We start from the raw sequence: 24,936 nt of genomic DNA, 5'->3' as shown, positions 1-24,936 counted from the left end.
GACAAATGAGAGAGGAGGGGAAATATGACCTCATGTACATGCCACCAGTTCAAAGGGTCTTCAGTGAGAGGCAGAGATGGGGCTTTACAATATTTCTCTATTTTCTCTTCAGCCTTGGCATAGGGGGTCTTGGGTTCTATTGCACCTTCAGTGTCAGTGAAAGACTGTCCCAGCAAAGTCATGAACAGTGATGTGGACTTTCTTTTGGAAGGAGAAGGGTTATCCTCCTCAATGGGTGATTCTTCTTCCAGAGTTTCTTTTCCCTCAGGCAGTGGCACTTCATCCACGTTTGTCCTCCTAGGTGTAACTGTACTAGTACACTCAATTAGTGTTTGAACAAAAGAATAGAAAAAAATAGCATTCATTATTACCTCTAGCAGCCAGCTAATGCTATTTGCTCACTGCTCAGTAATGCAACATTACAGCTCACATCTATTAGGAGGAGGAAAGTTGACTGTGGCGTTTAGAACTGTCTTATATAAACCTTGTACTCATTAAACTAGCTACTAAGCTACTGCTAGCTAAGCCTATTTTGTTATGAATGTTATGTTTTATGTTTTTTTTTAAATTTATACATTTTTCAAGAAACATAATGAAATTAAAATTACCTCCAAAGATGCAGCCTCCTCAGTCACTCCTCTGTATATCTCCAATCTCTCCTCCTCTGTGAGAATAAAAGGCAGTCCCTTAAAACGAGGATCCAGGGCAGAGGCTGTATAAAGTATTTTCTTCTCTGCCTCACTGCTGTACCTCCTCAGGAGATCTGTTTTGATGGCATTCTTGATCTCATGGATCATGGGTGTGTCTCCCATGGTGTCTGTCATGTTCTGGAGCAGTTGTGCATTTAGAGGGCAATGAGAGACACTGTTGGATTGTGCTCTTCTGACATCATAAGAGACTCATAAACTGCTCTCATTTGCAGCACATATGACAAGATCTGCCAGTACTTGCTAACGTAATGTGAAGTTACTGTAACATAAGACTCCGTTGTGACTGAAGTCCATGAATCACACGTTATTGCAACTCGACTGGCCTGGCTCATTGATGCAATTACCTGAGCTTTGGTTTCGTGGTAGAGTGCAGGTATAATGTTTTCTGTAAAGTGACTGCGTGACGGGAGCTTATAACGTGGCTCTAGCATCTTCAACAGGTTGCGAAACCCGAGGTTTTCCACAACAGAGTAAGGCTGTAGGTCCTTCGCTATGAAACTTGCCACAGCTTTGGTTATTCTCTTCCCTTTTTCAGAGTTGTGCAGCAAAGTTGACAGCATTGCATCAATTCTTGGCTGATCAGCTAGTCTTGTTATTTCCTTGGCAGTGGCACTGGCGGCAGGTGTTAGCATCTCAGAGTGAAAACGGCTAACATGATATCTCAAGTTAGTAGTATTCCCTAGGTATTTAATTTTTGTGTGACAGGCTTTACAAACCGTGTTTCTTGTCCAATTCATGCTTTCCAGTATGTTCATAAAATTCAAAATGTGCCCAGATGCTTGCTTTTAAAATGCTAGGTGCATTTTTTATCTCTCTATCTTTTTGGTCTCCTTCTGTCATTTTAGCATGACATGTACATATGTGACGGATGATGTTGTTGTCAACGTCGAACTCTGTCAGTGTTAAAAAACAACACACTAAGTTGTCAAAATGTCAAGCCGCAAATGTAAAATCAACAAGAAAATGTAAATGTAGTACATTACATTAGTAACTTCAACTACTTGCCATTTTGGGACTCGGCATTTGGAATGGGGGGTTTGGTTAGGTACTGGACTGGTCTGGTAGAGGTAAGGTATTGTAATGGTATAGATAGATGTCTGGTGGACACCACAATATATTAAAAAAACACTACAATTGTGTTGATGCAGTTAGACTAGTCTACTGCAAATTCTTTGTATCAGCAATGCATTATTATTAATTCATTATCCATTCATCATTAGTAGTCTCAATTTGAAATCAAATCAACGCAGGAAAAAAATACAGGATAAACCTGCTGTTCCTTTAGGGGCTACTTTTACAAGTAGACTAGTAGAAAAAAATGTTGGGTTTCAATTATACCTTTAAGTGTGTAATGTACTGTATCCTAGCTCCTAGTAGTACTACTAGTAGTAGTATACACTGTAATATTACACACTTAAACGTACAATTGAAACCCAAACATTTTCTTTCATGATTCAGATAGAGAATACAATTTTAAACAACATAACTTCTATTATTTAATTTGCTTCATACTTCAGATATCGTTTCTTGATGAAATAGCAATGCACAGTTGCACAGTCACATTGCACAGTGCACGACACAAGGCATTTCAACAAAGGATAAGTAAATTAGATAATAGAAGTAAATTGGGAAAGTTGTTTAAAATTGCATGCACTTTCTTCTACATCACAAATTGGGTTTTATGGCCTTTAGTATGTTTAAAAATGCAGCTTTAGCCTTGTTATAAATAAAACAGGGATTGGGTTCGGATTGGCACCTTTTATGCTCCCTAAGAGAGCACATGCATTGCATTGCATAATTGCATATATACTATTATATATATATATATATATATATATATATATATATATATATATTATATAGTGTATATATTATTTTCCATATTTGCAGACCAGGCATCCATGTGAAAAACATCTAGATTGTAGAGGGGCCGCAGACCATCCATGTGAAAAACATCTAGAGGGGCCTGTGATTTCATTTCACTGTGTGAAGATAGTAGATAATATATAGATATGTGGTGTGGCAGCCTCAGTAACTAATAACTAAATTATCTGGTATATATGACTCGGATATAAAACTTGTGAAAACCTAGAACCTGTAAAGGACTAATTTTATATTTTAGTAATTGTAGTATTGTACCCCTTATTATTCCTGGGCTCTTTCTATCAGTAGGCAAAATGTACAATGTTTTGGTTAACTACTATTAATGGTTAACTTTACTAAGTTTCTCAGTTCTCACCATAGGTCTCCTTCTCCGTCTCCCACAAACTAAAAATGAGCCCGCCGTGTGTACTCGGAATCGTCATCACCATCATCACTCTCACGGCACCAGTCCTCCTACTGCGTTTGGCACTTCCAGAGACCGCCCATTAGCAGCCCCGTTGCTTTATTGGGGTGATGTGACGTCAAACGCTGTACTGCGCACTTTCTCTTACTTGTCCTGGAGGCGGGGTCACGTGGGTAAAATGAATCGATTCGTGGGCTTCACCGCATCGATGCAGAATCGTTTCATGCCGCATCGCGATGCATCGCCAATACGATTATTTTCAACAGCCCTAATTACTGCCCCTCCCACATGTGGCTCTGGTGAAAAACACTGCATTGCATACAAGTTCCCTACATATCAATTTCTTGGGAAGCCCTTGTAAAATGTTGGAAGCTATAAGCTATGGATTTGTGCTTTTAGTCAGCAATGATAACCAACATTGAGAGATAGATAAGGAGAGTGTGTTGTGGGGGGGGGGGGGGGTAAGTGCTATAAAAAACAATTTTAGCTTTAGCCTCCCTGGGAAGCAAAAGAAAACAAAATAAAAAATAAATTTAAGTACAATTTCCATTTATTATGAGGGCAACATTTTTTACTTAAATGTTCCTTTAAACAATGATAGGTTTGTGCCTAGAAAAGTGTAGAATGCTTAATTTTAATACATACAGCTGTATAAGTGTTCATTGGCTGATAGGCAATAATATATACAACTGTATTAGTATCTATTGGCTGATATGCATAATACATACAGCTGTATAAGTGTTCATTGGTTGATAGGCATAATACATACAGCTGTATTTGTGTTTTTTTGGCTGATAGGCATAATCCATACAGCTCTATTAGTGTTCATTGACTGATAGACATAATACATACAGGTGTATAAATGTTCGTTGGCTGATAGGCATAATACATACAGCTGTATAAGTGTTCATTAGATGATAGGCATAATACATACTGGTGTATTAATGTTTATTGGCTGATAGGCATAATACATACAGCTGTATAAGTGTTCATTGGATGATAGGCATAATACATACTGGTGTATTCATGTTTATTGGCTGATAGGTATATTACATGCAGCTGTATAAGTGCTCATTGTCTGATAGCCATAATACATATAGCTGTATAAGTGTTCATTGGCTGATAGGCATGATACATACAGCTGTATTAGTGTACATTGTCTGATAGGCATAATACATACAGCTATACTAGTGTTTATTGGCTGATAGGCATAATACATGCAGCTGTATAAGTGTTCATTGGCTGATAGGCATATTACATACATTTGTATAAGTGTCCATTGGCTGATAGTCATGATACATACAGCTGTATTAGTGTTCATTGTCTGATAGGCATAATACATACAGCTATACTAGTGTTTATTGGCTGATAGGCATAATACATACAGGTGTATTAGTGCTTATTGGCTGATAGGTATAATACATACAGGTGTATGTGTTTATTGGCTGATAAGCATAATACATACAGCTATACTAGTGTTTATTGGCTGATAGGCATAATACATACAGGTGTATTAGTGCTTATTGGCTGATAGGTATAATACATACAGGTGTATGTGTTTATTGGCTGATAAGCATAATACATACAGCTATACTAGTGTTTATTGGCTGATAGGCATAATACATACAGCTATACTAGTGTTTATTGGCTGATAGGCATAATACATACAGCTCTATTAGTGTGTATTGGCTGATAGGCACAACAATGCATCTATATTAGTGTTCATTGGCTGAGAAGCATAACACAGACAGCTATATCAGTGTTGGTCAGCTGATAGGCACAACACATACAGCTGTATTATTGCTGACATTTATAACAGTTATGACAGCTATGATAATTGCTGTGCTGGAGTTAACTGACAGGCACAAGTTGCATTGATATATTAGTGTTTAGTGAGGTTACTACTCATCCTGCTGTATAACTATATTAGTGTTCATTGGCTGACAAGCATAGCATACACTGCTTTATAATTACTCACTGCCTGGCAGGCTCAACTCATTTTGTTAGATTAAATTTATGTGTTTAACAGATGCATCTTATATTGCTATATTACAGCTCACTGACAGGCAGGTGTATTTCTTACAGCTGTATCAGTGTGCACTGACAGACAGGTGCATGTGATATAGCTCTATTACTGTTCATTTAGCTATATTACTGCTAATTGATATAAGATCTATCTCACATAGTTTTACAAGTCTTCACCAAGGTGCATCTCATATAGCTGTATTATGGTTTATAATCTGACAGGTGTACCTCATATAGGTGCATTAATATCACTAATTGATGTAATTACATCATATTTCTGTTGTAGTCCTCATGGACTTCAAGGTATAACCCACTGAACCAGTAATGAAGGCACATTCTATTAGAATTTACTTGCCAAAACATTAAATTAATCTCTTATTTTGGTTAAATTTTTTATGCCACTCAAATCTGTTAGAAACTCTGCTTATTAAATGATTTATTTACGTGGACAAAAATTTTATATACAGTATTTGACTACTTTCCAGTCAATTAGAAAGGAGTGACCTGGTTGCTTTAAGCTGTCATTTGTCTTTGCATGAAAATCCATTTGGACTTTTTTAGTTTTTTAAATAAAGGGTTCCATTTATCAAGCTTGGATCAAAGATGGCAGAGTTTAATCATCACAGACTAATTTCTGATGATTGCAGAAGACTCTGGGAAGAGGCTACACTATTGATTGTAAAAGAGCACTGGGAGGGGTTTTCTGACCATTAGATATGTGCATTCTGACGTTTCAGATACCTCTAAATGCAAAAGGTGGCAACCGCTCATGCCATTTGGCTATTTTTGGAGCCAAATTTATTCTTGTGATACTGCACACTAGGATCTGGATTTGCACATATCTACTGACCATAATTTAATAAATGGAGGCCAGTGTATTTTCACTAAAAAGATTAGCTTGATAAAATGCATTTTTTTATTATTATATTATTTATTTTAATGTTCTAGGTTCTATAAAGTAATGGGCACTTCCATGTTGTAACTTAGTTATTTTAGGTTGCCTGTGATTTCTAAATTACCTTATAATGTAATAGTTTCAAGGGCTTTAAGAGGTCAAGGCTGTTGATTACTGGAGGCCTATCTATGAAGCCGTCAACTTTCTTGCATCGACGGCACCAATAGGCTCGTCTAACATCGCAGCCGCGGACCTGAATACGATCTCCATATTTATAAAAAAAGCTGCGCACCAAGTACGGGGTGATGAGCATCAGACTGTTGTTAACTAGCAGTCATCGATCTCACTGCTATTCGGCTTTTTACCAACTTTATTTATACCCTGTCACTAAACACCGCCACTATACTAACATGTTTAACACCTATCCCGCTGCTCCCGGACCCTACCGCAACTAAATAAAAGTATTAACCCCTATTCCGCCGCTCCCAGACCCAACCACAACTAAATAAAAGTATTAACCCCTATCCTGCTGCTCCCGGACCCCACCACAACTAAATAAAAGTATTAAACCCTATCCTGCTGCTCCCGGACCCTGCCACAACTAAATAAAAGTATTAACCCCTATCCCACCACTCCCGGACCCCACCGCAACTAAATAAAAGTAATAACCCCTAAACCCCTGGCCTCCCACATCACTACCACTAACTAAACCTATTAACCCCTAAACCGCCAGCCCCCCACATCGCCATAAACTAAAATAAGCTATTAACCCCCTTAACCTAACAACCCGCTAACTTTAAATTAAAATTGCAACATCCCTATCTTATAATAAATTTAAACTTACCTTTAGAATTAAAATAAACTATATTAAACTAATAATTAACTTACCTTAACTATTATCCTACAATTAAATTAAACTATATTAAACTATTAATTAACCTACCCTATTATACTAAAAATACATTAAACTACCAATTAAATTAACTATATTACATATTTAAAAACCTAACCCTTCTCAAATTATTTAATTCTACAATTAAAAATTTCTAAATTTCAAAAAAAATAAACACTAATTTACAAAAAATAAAAAACACTAAGTTACAAAAAATAAAAAACCACAGTATCAAAAATAAAAGAGAATTACACCTAATCTAATAGTCCTATCAAAATAAAAAAGCCCCCCATAAATAAAAAAAACCTAGCCTACAATAAACTACCAATGGCCCTTAAAAGGGCCTTTTGCGGGGCATTGCCCCAAAGAAATAAACTCTTTTACCTGTAAAAAAAAAATACAAACACCCCCCAAAGATAAAACCCACCACCCACATAACCAACTCCCACAAATAAAAACCCTATCTAAAAAAACTTAAGCTCCCCATTGCCCTGAAAAGGACATTTCTATGGGCATTGCCCTTAAAATTACATTTAGCTCTTTTACTGCCCAGACCCTACTCTAAAAATAAAACCCACTCATAAAAGCAGGATTAGAGCTCAATCCTATTGGCGGATTGGAACAGCCAATAGGATGAGAGCTGCTCAAATCCTATTGGCTGATTTGAACAGCCAATAGGATTTTAGCGGCTCTAATCCTATTGGCTGATTGGAACCTTTCAGCCTATAGGAATGCAAGGGACGCCATCTTGGATGACGTCACTTGCATTCAAGATCCAGTTTACAGCGGAGACCATATTGAAGAGGAGCTCCTCGTCGGATGTCTTCAGGATGGACCCGCTCCACGCCGGATGTCTTCAGGATGGACTCGCTCCTAACCGGATGGATGAAGATAGAAGAGGCTGCATGGATGAAGACTTCGCCGGCTGGATGAAGATGGAAGAGACCGCCCGGATGAAGACTTCTTGACGGCTGGATGGATCCTTCAAGCGGAACTTCAAAAACTGTAAGTGGATCGTCGGGGGTTAGGGTTTTTTTTAAGGTTTTTTTGGGTGAGTTCTATTTTTAGAGTAGGGTCTGGGCAGTAAAAGAGCTAAATGCCCTTTTAAGGGCAATGCCCATACAAATGCCCTTTTCAAGGCAATGGGAGCTTAGGTTTTTAGATAGGGCTTTTATTTGGGGGGGGTTGGTTGTGTGGGTGGTGGGTTTTACTATTGGGGGGTGTTTGTATTTTTTTTTACAGGTAAAAGAGCTGATTTCTTTGGGGCAATGCCCTGCAAAAGGCCCTTTTAAGGGCCATTGGTAATTTATTGTAGGCTAGGGTTTTTTTATTTTTTGGGGGGGATTTTTTATTTTGATAGGGCTATTAGATTAGGTGTAGTCGGTTTTTATTTTTTGTAACTTAGTGTTTTTTATTTTTTGTGACTTAGTGTTTTTTATTTTTTGTAACTTTATGTTTATTTTTTTTTAATTTAGTAATTTTTAATTGTAGATTTAAATAATTTGAGTAGGGTTAGGTTTTTAAATATGTAATATAGTTAATTTAATTGGTAGTTTAATGTATTTTTAGTATAATAGTTAGGGTAGGTTAATTAATAGTTTAATATAGTTTAATTTAATTATAGGATAATAGTTAGGGTCGGTTAATTAATAGTTTAATATAGTTTATTTTAATTCTATAGGTAAGTTTAAATTTATTTTAAGATAGGGATGTAATTTTAATGTAAAGTTAGCTGGTTGTTAGGTTAAGGGGTTAATAGCTTAATTTAGTTTATGGCGATGTGGGGGGCTGGTGGTTTAGGGGTTAATAGGCTTAGTTAGTGGTAGTGATGTGGGAGGCCAGGGGTTTAGGGGTTAATACTTTTATTTAGTTGCAGTGGGGTATGGGAGCGGCGGGATAAGGGTTAATACTTTTAGTTAGTTGCGGTGGGGTTTGGGAGTGGCTGGATAGGGGTTAATACTTTAATACTGTTATTTAGTTGCAGTGGGCCTCCGGGAGCGGCGGGATAGCGGTTAATACTTTTATTTTGTTGCGGCAGGGTCCGGGAGCAGCGGGATAGGGGTTAATACTTTTATTTAGTTGCGGTGAAGTCCGAGAGTGGCGGGATAGAGGTTAATACTTTTTATTTAGTGGCGGCGATGTTGGGGCGTCAGAGGTTAGGGGTGTTTAGACTCAGGGCTTATGTTAGGGTGTTAGGTGTAAACGTTACTGGTTTTCTACCATAGAAATCAATGGGATATCTGGCAGCATCGAACATAAGCTTTCGCTGCTTTCAGACTCCCATTGATTCCTATGGCATCCGCGGCCTCCAGGGTGGCGGATTGAAAACCAGGTACGCTGGGCCGGAATAGCCGCGAGCGTACCAGTTAACTATTTGATAACTTTGAAAAAGTGTCAAATAGTGCAGAATGTGTATTCGGAACATCTGTAATGACGTAAGCATCGATCTGTGTGGGATTGAAACCGGCAGATCGTATGTTACGTCACAGATTTCAAATTTTGCCGGTCTGTAGGCTTTGATAACTAGGTGGAATCAAGCTTGCCCCAATTACGCTGCGGAATTCCAGCGTATTTCAGATTTTACGGCTTGATAAATATCCCCCCTGGTGTCAAATGATTACCATGCAAGATGGTTGGGTTCTTATTACACCACAGATGCACTTGAACAATTTGTGATTAATGGGAAATCACAGTGTTTTAGCAATGATGTCCCTTTAAATAAAGCAGATACTTGTTTAATACAATTGCTAAATTTTCAACTGTCACAACAGCTTCTGCAAATCTCACTGGATTCTGATATCCTTAACTTAAAGGCAGAATGCTTATGGCAATAGCGATATCTTACTGAAAATAGAATCTGCTATAGTAAAAACGGTCTGAAGGAGAATGTTAATTAGGTTCCACTAAGTTAACAGCTTCGGAAAACAAAGAATGCTTTTGCATCTGCAGTAAGCAGTTTTCAAAGCAAAAATTACCAACAAAGCATAAAAGAAAAGATTTAGTTTATTTTGGCATTCCAGGCTAAAAATGCCACTGCTGTGAATACAAATGTATTAGTTGCTTTCATTCCCTCCTGAGAAATGATTTAGTATCAGAAACACTTATTTAAATATTACTGTGAGAAGGGAAAGCAATGGAAGCTCTCAGAGAGTAAAGAAGCATTTAGCACAATCCCAAAATGATATCCCAATGTATGTAGGACTGCTAAATTAAATTATTATATAAATATACATTTATTCATATGTGCATTATTTCAGGCTTCACTGTTTGTTAGTGAAACGAAGCCCAAAAATGTCCAAAGTCTGTAGCTTTTGGCTATTTTTGGCCCTGGATATATTTGAGAAAAACTACAACACACCAATATCTTTTCACATATAGATATTTGTGTGTTGCAGTTTTTCTCAAATTTAAGAGAGTAGCACTATATTAAACATATAGTGATAGTGTGCGCCAATATGGAAACAATTGAAACTAGAATACAAACATAAAAAACAAAATAAAAGTGCTCATACACATAGCTGCAATAAAACAAATAATTGTGAATATGACGGTTCAAAGGAAGTCCAAAAACAATTTCAATAAAAGTCAAAAAACAATTTCAATAAAACCTTGAGCGATATCGCAGACGTTAATACAGTCTCTGGTATGGTGGTGAATTAAAACGCTGGGCTGCTTGTCTTGGGACTGAGTGATCGATCAGTACATCTATAGGATGGACAAAGAAAGACAGCGCCTCATAGTGTAGACAAACTTCAGAATATGGTATTACACTAGAAAAAACGGATGGACATATACTCACAAAAGTACTGGCACTCTTATATAAAGAAGTGCGAATGTGCAGGCTGACATTCAACAGCAGTCAGTACGCTGAATAGCGGATCCTCCAAGGTGTCAGAGATGCAGCCGTGGACTCTCCTCCGTAGTACACAAGAGATCTTCAATATTGGCACCAGGTATAATGTACGGGTCCCCCTCTGTGTCTGGAGCGAGCAGCACAATCCGCAATTGAGAGACAGCTTGTATGTTTAAAAACTCCCCCAAAAAGACATAGGGAGGCAATTAGATAAAAGCTGTGACAAAGTGTGAACTTAAAACAATGTTTGTTTTATTTTGACGAGCTTAAAACGCGTTTCTCGGCCGCAAGCTCCTGGCCGTTTCCTCAAGTTAATTACACATGTAAAATCAGAACACATTTAATAAAGGTGCCATGAAATTTGATTGGTAAAAATTGAACCAATCACGGCTTTGGATACATTGTAAACAGACGTTGATAACAACTAAGTGATTGTCCTAATGAAACTAGTAACAATCTTTCAAAAAACTAATGCAACATTTAAATATATACCATCAATCGTTTTTTTTTAAATATATTTTAACAGCATATGTATTGGTTTAATAAATTGAAAGACTGGTATTATGTTTAAAAATGTTTGTTTGTGAGGTGCTAAGTGAATCCGTATTGGATCTGCAATGTTTTAAAAGATCGTATGTACATTTGAATCAATATAAACTTGTAAAATGGTATTACCTTAAAAAGAATAAAAATAAAAATAGCAAGAAAAATATTGATGATAATAAAAAAAAACTAGACTCCTTCCACGGGATTCGGTCCCCTTGGATTGCGAAATTCCCACAGTGGGACACGAGACCCAAACATACCTCTTAAGGAACCCCGTTCACCTCCCCTCCCTCAGAATATTTTTTTTTTTCTCTCTTCCCCTCCCTTTTGCACCCTCCTCAAGTCTGATCCGTTCATGCCTATATCTTTAAGCAATATTCACTAATGTTACCTCAATACCTACCATTGAGAAAGCTACTTGCTATGTCCTCTCTATTAACCCCCTATAAAAAAGAGACTCTTGGTTCTATATTTTGTGCCTATTCTTATACTCCATTTTTCAGTGGTTCATACTTGTTTGTCTGTAAAACTGAGTTATTGATGATTTGTATATGTCATTTTGTTAAGGCATTATTGTCTTGCCTGTACGCTTGTCTCAATAAAAATTTATGATTAAAAAAAACAAAAAACCTAGGCTATATAGATGTGTGTCCGGTCACTTGTTGAAATCATATAAGATTTTTTTAGACGGATCCGGAATGATCAGAACTCTAGACTATTACAAAAAATTGCATACATAGAAAACTGAACATGTACATATACATACACACATATATTTACCCCCTCGTACGCTAACCTCTTCATGGGGTGGAATTTGCTGTGCCACATCTATGCAGGTGGAAACCCCTTCAAGGAACACATTAAATGATATAACAGATTTATCGATGACCTCATCCTAATATGGGAAGGAGATGACACCTCATTAGAGAATTTTTTAAAATACATTGAATTTAATCGAATGGGAGTTAAATTTACACATGAATTACAAACCAGGGAGATTAATTATTTGGATCTCACGTTGAGAGGCAATACACTTAGTAAAGCAATAGAAACAACAATGTACAAGAAACCTATTTCAAAAAATGCATTACTACATGCAAAGAGCAATCACCCCAAAGAAACATTTAGAGTAATAGCGAAAGGTCAACACATTAGAGTAAAAAGATATTGTACAAATCAATCAGATTACTTAAAAGAAGCTATGACCTTAGACGAACAACTAAAGGATAGGTGTTATAATAAGCAAACTATTAAAAATGCCCGTATAGCAGTATCTACAAAAGAACAGGCAGACTTGATCAAAACAAAACCAAAAAAGAAACCTCACTATGACAAGAATAGAATCAAATTTGTTACACAATATTCGCCACAATATAATCACATTTGCAACATAATAAAAAAAACATTTACTTATCTTAAAGGCTGACAATAGTTTAGCAAAAATAGTAGATACAAATTGTCTATTTTCATATAGGAGAGGAAAAACAATAGGGAACTTACGCCTAGATTTAGAGTTCTGTGTTAGCCGTCAAAACCAGCGTTAGGGGGTCCTAACGCTGGTTTTGGCCGCCTGCTGGTATTTAGAGTCAGTCAGGAAAGGGTCTAACGCTCACTTTCCAGCCGCAACTTTTCCATACCGCAGATCCCCTTACGTCAATTGTGTATCCTATCTTTTCAATGGGATCTTTCTAACGCCGGTATTTAGAGTTTTGGCTGAAGTGAGCGTTAGAAATCTAACGACCAAACTCCAGCCGCAGAAAAAAGCCAGGAGTTAAGAGCTTTCTGGGCTAGCGCCGCTTCATAAAGCTCTTAACTACTGTGCTCTAAAGTACACTAACACCCATAAACTACCTATGTACCCCTAAACCGAGGTCCCCCCACATCGCCGCCACTCTATTAAAATTTTTTAACCCCTAATCTGCCGACCGCACACCGCCGCAACCTACATTATCCCTATGTACCCCTAATCTGCTGCCCCTAATATCGCCGACCCCTACATAATATTTATTACCCCCTAATCTGCCCCCCCCCCCAACGTCGCCGCTACCTACCTACAATTATTAAACCCTAATCTGCCGACCGGACCTCACCGCTACTATAATAAATGTATTAACCCCTAAACCGCCTCACTTCCGCCTCGCAAACCCTATAATAAATAATATTAACCCCTAATCTGCCCTCCCTAACATCGCCGACACCTAACTTCAAGGATTAACCCCTAATCTGCCGACCGGACCTCGCCGCTACTCTAATAAATGTATTAACCCCTAAAGCTAAGTCTAACTCTAACCCTAACACCCCCTTAAATTAAATATAATTTAAATCTAACAAAGTAAAATAATTCTTATTAAATAAATTAATCCTATTTAAAGCTAAATACTTACCTGTAAAATAAACCCTAATATAGCTACAATATAAATAATAATTATATTGTAGCTATTTTATGATTAATATTTATTTTACAGGCAACTTTGTATTTATTTTAACTAGGTACAATAGCTATTAAATAGTTATTAACTATTTAATAGCTACCTAGTTAAAATAATTAAAAAATTACCTGTAAAATAAATCCTAACCTAAATAAACTACCTACAATTATCTACAATTAAATCAACTAAACTAAATTACAAAAAAACAAACACTAAATTACAAAAAAAAAAAAAGATTACAAGAATTTTAAACTAATTACACCTACTCTAAGCCCCCTAAAAAAATAACCCCCCAAAATAAATAAATGCCCTACCCTATTCTAAAATAAAAATTGAACAGCTCTTTTACCTTACCAGCCCTTAAAAGGGCCTTTTGCGGGGCATGCCCCAAAGAAAACAGCTCTTTTTCATTTAAATAAACATACAATACCCCCCCAACATTACAACCCACCACCCACATACCCCTAATCTAACCCAAACCCCCCTTAAAAAACCTAACACTAAGCCCCTGAAGATCTTCCTACCTTGTCTTCACCACGCCGGGTATCACCGATCCGTCCAGAAGAGGTTCCGAAGTCTTCCTCCTATCCGGCAAGAAGAGGTCCAGAAGAGGGTCCGAAGTCTTCATCCAATCAGCCAATCAGATTGAGATTGCATTCTATTGGCTGTTCCGATCAGCCAATAGAATGCAAGCTCAATCTGATTGGCTGATTAAATCAGCCAATCCGATTGAACTTGAATCTGATTGGCTGATTCAATCAAACTTAGGTTAGGATTTATTTTACAGGTAATTTTGTAATTATTTTAACTAGGTAGCTATTAAATAGTTATTAACTATTTAATAGCTATTGTACCTGGTTAAAATAAATACAAAGTTGCCTATAAAATAAATATTAATCCTTAAAATAGCTACAATATTATTATTATTTATATTGTAGCTATATTAGGGTTTATTTTACAGGTAAGTATTTAGCTTTAAATAGGATTAATTTATTTAATAAGAATTATTTTATTTCATTAGAATAAAATTATATTTAACTTAGGGGGTGTTAGTTTTAGGGTTAGACTTAGCTTTAGGGGTTAATACATTAATTAGAGTAGCGGTGAGGTCCGGTCGGCAGATTAGGGGTTAATAATTGTAGGTAGGTGGCGGCGACATTGGGGGTGGCAGATTAGGGGTTAATAAATATAATATAGGGGTCGGCGGTGTTAGGGGCAGCAGATTAGGGGTACATAGGTATAATGTAGGTTGCGGCGGTGTACTGAGCGGCAGATTAGGGTTTAATAATAATATGCAGGGGTCAGCGATAGTGGGGGCAGCAGATTAGGGGTTAATAAGTGTAAGGTTAGGGGTGTTTAGACTCGGGATACATGTTAGGGTGTTAGGTGCAGACTTAGGAGTGTTTCCCCATAGGAAACAATGGGGCTGGATTAGGAGCTGAACGCTGCTTTTTTGCAGGTGTTAGGTTTTTTTTCAGCTCAAACTGCCCCATTGTTTCCTATGGGGGAATCGTGCACAAGCACGTTTTTGAAGCTGGCCGCATCCGTAAGCACCGCTGCTATTGAGAGTTGCAGTGGCGGTAAATATGCCTGTATGCTCCCTTTTTGGAGCCTAACGCAGCCCTTCTGAGAACTCTCAATACCAGCGTTATTTAAAAGGTGCGGGGGAAAAAAAGCATGCGTAGCTAACACACCTCTTTGGCCGCAGAACTCTAAATCTAGGCGATAGTCTCCCCAACAAGTACAAAAATAGTAAACCAAACAACTTGGTTACAATTTAAGGGACTCTATAAATGTGGTTATAGTGACTGTAAAGCCTGCAAACATGCAGATACAGGAAACACTTTCCAATCAACAAAGACTGGAGAAATTTTTAAGATAAACAGACATTTAAATTGTAGAGATAAGGGGGTAGTGCAGTATTTGTAAACTTCAATATATTGGAAAAACGGTAAGAGAGATAAGAAACCGTATACGAGAGCATCTATCGAGTATCACTTTAGATACAGAAAAAAGTAGACAGAGAGAAGACAAACTCCATCCCATAACAAAACACTTCATAGAGGAACATGATAGGAACTCAAAATCATTTAAGTGGACAGTTGTAGAAAAGATAATTTTAGATTCTAGGGGAGGTGACTTAGACAGTGTGCTAAGTAAAAAAGAAGTATATTGGATGTTTCGTTTGAAAACTAATATACCTTATAGATTTTATTCTAGATTTGAACTCATAAACTTTTGGGAATAAAAATCAAACTAAGTAGTGCCAAATAAATTAAAAAGAATTTATTATGAGTTCTAAAACCTATTTATAAAATCCTGGAAATTAAGAAATGTTTCATCCTGTAACGTCATAGAATGTATATTTAGTATATATGAGTATATAAAGTTATTATGCAGAGAAATAAATATAACTTACACTCACAAAAACGAAACAGTTTATTAAAAGTATATATAACAAAATTTACATAAGATAGAAAGATCGTTTTTACTATTATACAAAAGGACTCCTGAAGCCCAATAGGAAACATTAATACACATCAATTTTGACCCAGTACTGAGACCAGAACACAAAATGGATATCAAGGGGTTAACATGTTGAACTAAGTTGGGCAAGTGTTTTTAATTGATCCAATTAAATTTTGTATAAACTTGTGCTGTTACAGCGTCAGATCAGAGGTCTATGAGTACTGCTCAGCAGAGCTGAAACGCCTAAAAAGACCTGATCTGACGCCCTCCTTTAGCCTTTTAACATGTCGTGTGTTAATGTTTTTAATATTTAAACAATAAATTTTGCTTTGTTTTACCTGCATCCACGACTGGAACTCGTTTGCTTTTACTTGGCTATACATATATATGTGCATATGTACGTAGATGTGAATGTGTATACGCATACATACATACTTTGTATACTGAGTAGTGAAATGAGAGCAATCTCTCATTAGGATATCTGTATGTATATGGGTGCATACAGATATAAGATATATTGAATGAATATCTCCAAAAAGGAAGTAAGTGGATTCCTCAAACAATTCCGAAAACACAAACGAGTAGAGTGTAACTGAAAAAAACGTGACTAGATGTGGGATGTTCAAGATAATTTGCAAATGTAAATCTAACTTTAAGTTAGATTTACATTTGCAAATTATCTTGAACATCCCACATCTAGTCACATTATATGTGTGTATGTATATGTACATGTTCAGTTTTCTATGTATGCAATTTCTTCTGATAGTCTAGAGTTCTGATCATTCCGGATCCATCTAAAAAAATCTTATATGATTTCAACAATTGACCGGACACACATCTATATAGCCTAGGTTTTTTTATTATCATCAATATTTTTCTTGCTATTTTTATTTTTATTCTTTTTAAGGTAATACCATTTTACAAGTTTATATTGATTCAAATGTACATACGATCTTTTAAAACATTGCAGATCCAATACGGATTCACTTAGCAACTCACACACAAACGTTTTTAAACATAATACCAGTCTTTCGATTTATTAAACCAATACATATGCTGTTAAAATATATTTAAAAAAAAACGATTGATGGTATACAGGGAGTGCAGAATTATTAGGCAAGTTGTATTTTTGAGGATTAATTTTATTATTGAACAACAACCATGTTCTCAATGAACCCAAAAACTCATTAATATCAAAGCTGAATATTTTTGGAAGTAGTTTTTAGTTTGTTTTTAGTTTTAGCTATTTTAGGGGGATATCTGTGTGTGCAGGTGACTATTACTGTGCATAATTATTAGGCAACTTAACAAAAAAAAAAATATATACCCATTTCAATTATTTATTTTTACCAGTGAAACCAATATAACATCTCAACATTCACAAATATACATTTCTGACATTCAAAAACAAAACAAAAACAAATCAGTGACCAATATAGCCACCTTTCTTTGCAAGGACACTCAAAAGCCTGCCATCCATGGATTCTGTCAGTGTTTTGATCTGTTCACCATCAACATTGCGTGCAGCAGCAACCACAGCCTCCCAGACACTGTTCAGAGAGGTGTACTGTTTTCCCTCCTTGTAAATCTCACATTTGATGATGGACCACAGGTTCTCAATGGGGTTCAGATCAGGTGAACAAGGAGGCCATGTCATTAGATTTTCTTCTTTTATACCCTTTCTTGCCAGCCACGCTGTGGAGTACTTGGACGCGTGTGATGGAGCATTGTCCTGCATGAAAATCATGTTTTTCTTGAGGGATGCAGACTTCTTCCTGTACCACTGCTTGAAGAAGGTGTCTTCCAGAAACTGGCAGTAGGACTGGGAGTTGAGCTTGACTCCATCTTCAACCCGAAAAGGCCCCACAAGCTCATCTTTGATGATACCAGCCCAAACCAGTACTCCACCTCCACCTTGCTTTCGTAGTAACACCAGCACCAATATCTTAAGTTCCAATATTTTTATTAGAGGTTACATAAAAAGCAACGTTTCGTGGTGAACCCACTTAATCATGCTACTTGTATCACATTGTTTCAAACAATTTATATCTTTCTTTGGCGCCAACTGGCTTCAATTTTGGCAATTTTACACCCTCTAGTGGTTACCAATAGTAATGTGTATACAAAAATGTTAAAAACAAATGTATATGACTAAACAGATTATATATGGCAATTATAAATGTACAAGTACTTTAACATTACTGTGCATACTTATATTATCACAAATATTTAACATACTTATATTGATTTTTCAATTTTAATATCTTATTATAATTTAATCTCAAATATTGTAAACACATAGGTAAAGTATCTTTGTTGTTTTTGACTTATCATATAAAGAAAATTTCTATACCAAGAAATCTTTTCATATAGCGAACTCTTATCATATAGTGAATTTTAATTCTGCATATAGTTATAATTTGAATGGTAATAATGTTAAAGTTATAATTTCATGGTTTAAGGGAATTTCTTTAAGAGAAACAATTAAGATCAAAATCCCTGTTCAACCCCCTGGGAATAAGAGTATCCAATTGATATATCCATCTCATCTCTTGTTGTTGGAGGATTTTTTCTCTATTAGTCCCATTGCGCTGAACAGGGATGTGTTGTATGATCTGCCAGCGTAGCTGGCTTACACTATGTCCTTTTTCTAAAAAGTGTTTGGAAAGGGGTGCCTCCAAATTCTTTTTCCTTATGTTTGACCTATGCTGACTCAATCTATCCTTTACTTTCTGTGTGGTCTCTCCTAAGTAATACATAGAACATGGGCATTTTATGAGATAGACTACGTAACTAGTGTCACAAGTGTAAAATCCCCTGATGTTGTAACGTCTGCCATTATGTGGATGATAGAAGTTTGGACCTTTTATAACTGAATTACAACTAACACATCCTAGGCAGGGGTAACAGCCATTCCTCTTTGCTTGCATGTATGTTTGTGTATCTTTTCTCTCTGATCCCACATCACTTCTTACAAGGTGGTCCCGGATATTCTTTACCCTCCTATATGCCATTAAGGGGTAATCCCTAAAGCTGTAGCAAAAGCCATAAAAAAGCATTGGCATATACTTAAGGATTGTAACCCTAGTATTGAACAGTTTAGGGATAAAAGGTCCAAACTTCTATCATCCACATAATGGCAGACGTTACAACATCAGGGGATTTTACACTTGTGACACTAGTTACGTAGTCTATCTCATAAAATGCCCATGTTCTATGTATTACTTAGGAGAGACCACACAGAAAGTAAAGGATAGATTGAGTCAGCATAGGTCAAACATAAGGAAAAAGAATTTGGAGGCACCCCTTTCCAAACACTTTTTAGAAAAAGGACATAGTGTAAGCCAGCTACGCTGGCAGATCATACAACACATCCCTGTTCAGCGCAATGGGACTAATAGAGAAAAAATCCTCCAACAACAAGAGATGAGATGGATATATCAATTGGATACTCTTATTCCCAGGGGGTTGAACAGGGATTTTGATCTTAATTGTTTCTCTTAAAGAAATTCCCTTAAACCATGAAATTATAACTTTAACATTATTACCATTCAAATTATAACTATATGCAGAATTAAAATTCACTATATGATAAGAGTTCGCTATATGAAAAGATTTCTTGGTATAGAAATTTTCTTTATATGATAAGTCAAAAACAACAAAGATACTTTACCTATGTGTTTACAATATTTGAGATTAAATTATAATAAGATATTAAAATTGAAAAATCAATATAAGTATGTTAAATATTTGTGATAATATAAGTATGCACAGTAATGTTAAAGTACTTGTACATTTATAATTGCCATATATAATCTGTTTAGTCATATACATTTGTTTTTAACATTTTTGTATACACATTACTATTGGTAACCACTAGAGGGTGTAAAATTGCCAAAATTGAAGCCAGTTGGCGCCAAAGAAAGATATAAATTGTTTGAAACAATGTGATACAAGTAGCATGATTAAGTGGGTTCACCACGAAACGTTGCTTTTTATGTAACCTCTAATAAAAATATTGGAACTTAAGATATTGGTGCTGGTGTTACTACGAATGCATTATCACAGAGGCGATTGCAGCTACCTCCCACACCGTGCACCACCTTTACACTAAGTGCTGTATTCATCTACCATTGCAACCTCCACCTTGCTGGCGTCTGAGTCGGACTGGAGCTCTCTGCCCTTTACCAATCCAGCCACGGGCCCATCCATCTGGCCCATCAAGACTCACTCTCATTTCATCAGTCCATAAAACCTTAGAAAAATCAGTCTTGAGATATTTCTTGGCCCAGTCTTGACGTTTCAGCTTGTGTGTCTTGTTCAGTGGTGGTCGTCTTTCAGCCTTTCTTACCTTGGCCATGTCTCTGAGTATTGCACACCTTGTGCTTTTGGGCACTCCAGTGATGTTGCAGCTCTGAAATATGGCCAAACTGGTGGCAAGTGGCATCTTGGCAGCTGCACGCTTGACTTTTCTCAGTTCATGGGCAGTTATTTTGCGCCTTGGTTTTTCCACACGCTTCTTGCGACCCTGTTGACTATTTTGAATGAAACGCTTGATTGTTCGATGATCACGCTTCAGAAGCTTTGCAATTTTAAGAGTGCTGCATCCCTCTGCAAGATATCTCACTATTTTTGACTTTTCTGAGCCTGTGAAGTCCTTCTTTTGACCCATTTTGCCAAAGGAAAGGAAGTTGCCTAATAATTAGGCACACCTTATATAGGGTGTTGATGCCATTAGACCACACCCCTTCTCATTACAGAGATGCACATCACCTAATATGCTTAATTGGTAGTAGGCTTTCGAGCCTATACAGCTTGGAGTAAGACAACATGCATATAGAGGATGATGTGGTCAAAATACTAATTTGCCTAATAATTCTGCACTCCCTGTATATTTAAATGTTGCATTAGTTTTTTGAAAGATTGTTATTAGTTTCATTAGGACAATCACTTAGTTGTTATCAACGTCTGCTTACAATGTATCCAAAGCCGTGATTGGTTCAATTTTGACCAATCGAATTTTATTGCACCTTTTTAAAATGTGTTCTGATTTTACATGTGTAATTAACTTGAGGAAACAGCCAAGAGCTTGCGGCCGAGAAACGCGTTTTAAGCTCATCAAAATAAAACAAACATTGTTTTAAGTTCACACTTTTGTCATAGCTTTTATCTAATTGCCTCCCTATGTCTTTTTGGGGGAGTTTTTAAACATACAAGCTGTCTCTCAATTGCGGATTGTGCCGTTCGCTCCAGACACAGAGGGAGAACCGTACATTATACCTGGTACCAATATTGAAGATCTCTTGTGTACTACGGAGGAGAGTCCACGGCTGCATCTCTGACACCTTGGAGGATCCGCTATTCAGCGTACTGACTGCTGTTGAATGTCAGCCTGCACATTCGCACTTCTTTATATAAGAGTGCCAGTACTTTTGTGAGTATATTTCTCTCCGTTTTTTCTAGTGTAATACCATATTTGAAGTTTGTCTACACTATGAGGCGCTGTCTTTCTTTTTCTCAAATTTTCCAGCTCTGAAAATAGCAGAATGCAACAACAGACTGTAGCTATTTCCAACCTTCGTTTCACTAATAACAAAGCTTAAAGAGACACTGAACCCAAATTTTATCTTTCATGATTCAGATAGAGCATGCAATTTTAAGCAACTTTCTAATTTACTCCTATTATCAATGTTTATTTGTTCTCTTGCTATCTTTATTTGAAAAAGAAGGCATCTAAGCTTTTTTTTGGGTTCAGAACTCTGGACAGCAGTTTTTTATTGGTGGTTGAATTTATCCACCAATCAGCAAGGACAATCCAGGATGTTAACCAAAAATGGGCCGGCATCTAAACTTACATTCTTGCATTTCAAATAAAGATACCAAGAGAATGAAGAACATGTGATAATAGGAGTATATTAGAAATATGCTTAAAATGTTATGTTCTATCTGAATCACGAAAGAAAAAATGTGGGTTCAGTGTCCCTTTAAAATAATGCACGTGTCTAATATTTACCTTATAAAGTATTGGTTATAATGAAAGACCTTCTATTGTTTTAATTAATAAATGTATGGCTAGATTACAAGTGGAGTGCTATTTTAGTAAGCTTTTTACATATAATGTATATATGGACAGACAGATAAAAAAAAAAAAAATATATATATATATATATATATATATATATATATATATATATACACATACACATATTTAGATATATATTTATGTATCTCTATGTTAAAGACCCCTTTGGCTTGACTTTTTTATGCAATATTTTTTTTTAATAATTTTTATTAGATAGTGTTATTATGAGTGTAACTGTATTTGTAATGTATTCTTTGTGTCACATTTTTTCTTCGTAACAGTTAACTAGAACTTCGAGCGTAAATCACGATTTTGATCACGTGTTCACCTTTACTTTAAACTTGGAGTCAGAGTACTTCTAACGCTTGCAAACAGTCGCAACATAGCTAATATTGTTTGTGCATAACTGTTAGCACTCCACTCGTGGTCTGGTCCTTAGAAATGAACAAAACTACTGAATTTGGGGTATTATTTTTACTGGTCATATAGCTTTTATGGCTACTGACTTATTAAGAAATATGAAGTCACATGATGCATGATTTGCATTATTGAGGGAAAATAATGTATATTTACTGTACTTTGTGTTGTACAACTTTTCCCAATTCAAAGGACTCATGTGCTTCTTAGGAATTCTTCTTGTCCACACTCTGATGAATGAACCTCTCCATATACATATACTGTATTTGTATACCCAAACCCACACAAACATATATATACTGTATATATATATATATATATATATATATATATATATATATATATATATATATATATATATATATATACTGTATATATATATATATATATAAACATAAATAAGTATATATTATATAAAATCACAGTCTTCTGAGTGGCTGAAAGTGTTAAAATGTAAATTACAGCAAATATATATTTCCCTGAATAAAGCAACTCATTCATCAAGTGATGCCAATTTTTTTTAATAGATTTTCAAGTATGACAATGGCCTATATATAGGGCGATAGTTTTTTTCTCTATTGACTAGGGGAAATACATGAACGTGCACGCAATATTCTAAGTTCGTCATTTTTCGCTTTTTACTTACAACTCACAGTTTACTTACAACTCATATTACTAGTGCAACCTGAAGAGCACTTACTTCTAGCGCAATTAATGCTCAAGTGAGAGAGTTAATTGTGCTCCACTGTTCAACATCTTTGGGACTTTTTAAATATGTTGTATTGCAATGAAGGAGTTTCTCCTTCACATCCAGGGCCCTGAATTGGTATATAAACAGCTCTCAAGCTAAAATGTTCATGTCTAAAAAAAATTGAGGGACCTCACCATACTGATGAGACGTCATGGATCATCTCGCCGGAGCTAAGATCTTTCGATAATTGGACACATATTGACAAGGTGAATGTGTCCCAAGTAAATCTATTAAACATTTATAACAGGTGGTATATTTTTCATTATATAACCTTGCTCTTTTATTATTCCATCTATTTTAAATTAGCCACTTTAAATAACCTCTGCTTACAACTATCAGCTAATTTCTTCCCTCTAATTTACCAGTTTGCTATAGTAGTGATGATATCACTTTGCTAACTGTAATCTCTCAAATTAGCCTACAGCTCTATGTAAATCATAGTGATAGTGATGTAAATTGCATGTTGTTTACATAACCCTTAGTTTAAATGTTGATTCTCATTATTCCTTCCAATATTATCATGTTTATTTATAATGTTTCAACATATTCTACAGTGTTATACATAGGTAAAATAAATGTAAGCAAAACAAGATTATAAAGCTTGAAACAAGAATTAGGTTAGCCTTACAATATTATGTGTATATGCTGTAATGCTTTATAGATTGTTGGAGAATCCGAGGTTGAGGTGGACAGATTTAGAAAAGAAGTCCTGTTACAGAGAACTGGAGAAGGTCATAATGGTAACAGAGTGACACAGATCAGAAGTAGAACATAGTGATCTTGTAAAGGAGAATTTAGAGAAAAGGTGAGACACATACAGGGTGTATAGCTATAGAAGGCTTTGAAAGTCTGGGTTAGACCTTTACATTTAAAGCTATTGTAAATTTATTTGACTGAGGAAAGTCAGGATAGAGCCAGGGGGTGCCCAAACATTACTGAGAAATTGTCTTTTTTTCCCATTTGTTAGTGTGATCAAGTAAGGCTAAAATCTGAGCTTAAATGCATTTTTTTAATACTTTTATTACATTTCATACATTTATACAAAATCATACAAAACAGTTTGTCATCAATAATATCAGAGTATAAAAAACGCAAAGAAGTATTACACATAAAATGTATACATACAAGTTAAGTGCTTCAATAAAAGAGCATGACTATTCAAAATCTATTAAAAGACTGGACTATGATCTTTGGTGTCTTTAAAACATCATTATTATGATAATTGAATGTGGCAATAAATAATGAGATAATTAACTGATGTGAAAACAAAAAGGAAAAAGAAAGAACATTTTCCTACTGAGAGAGAAAATTGTAAAATAACACTTGATGTGTACATATTTCGAACACTTTCACAAACCGCCTCCGACCATGCACCATGCCACTCGCTTTCAAAGTATAGTTTAATGGCAAAGAAATTGCTGAAGCCTAGGCACTGCTTCTAATTATGAGGCCCAATGTTGGGTCCACTTTAATTCCTATAAGGGAAGAAAGCTAAAATATCTGATTCCTAAGGTCTCTAGTCTTAGGTCAAGCCCATCATATATGCAAGTCCATTCCCACTTTGCTGCATCATTTCCAGC

Source organism: Bombina bombina, chromosome 1 (assembly GCF_027579735.1).
Source record: "Bombina bombina isolate aBomBom1 chromosome 1, aBomBom1.pri, whole genome shotgun sequence".
Classification (NCBI taxonomy): domain Eukaryota; kingdom Metazoa; phylum Chordata; class Amphibia; order Anura; family Bombinatoridae; genus Bombina; species Bombina bombina.
Note: the sequence above shows the minus strand (reverse complement) of the source record.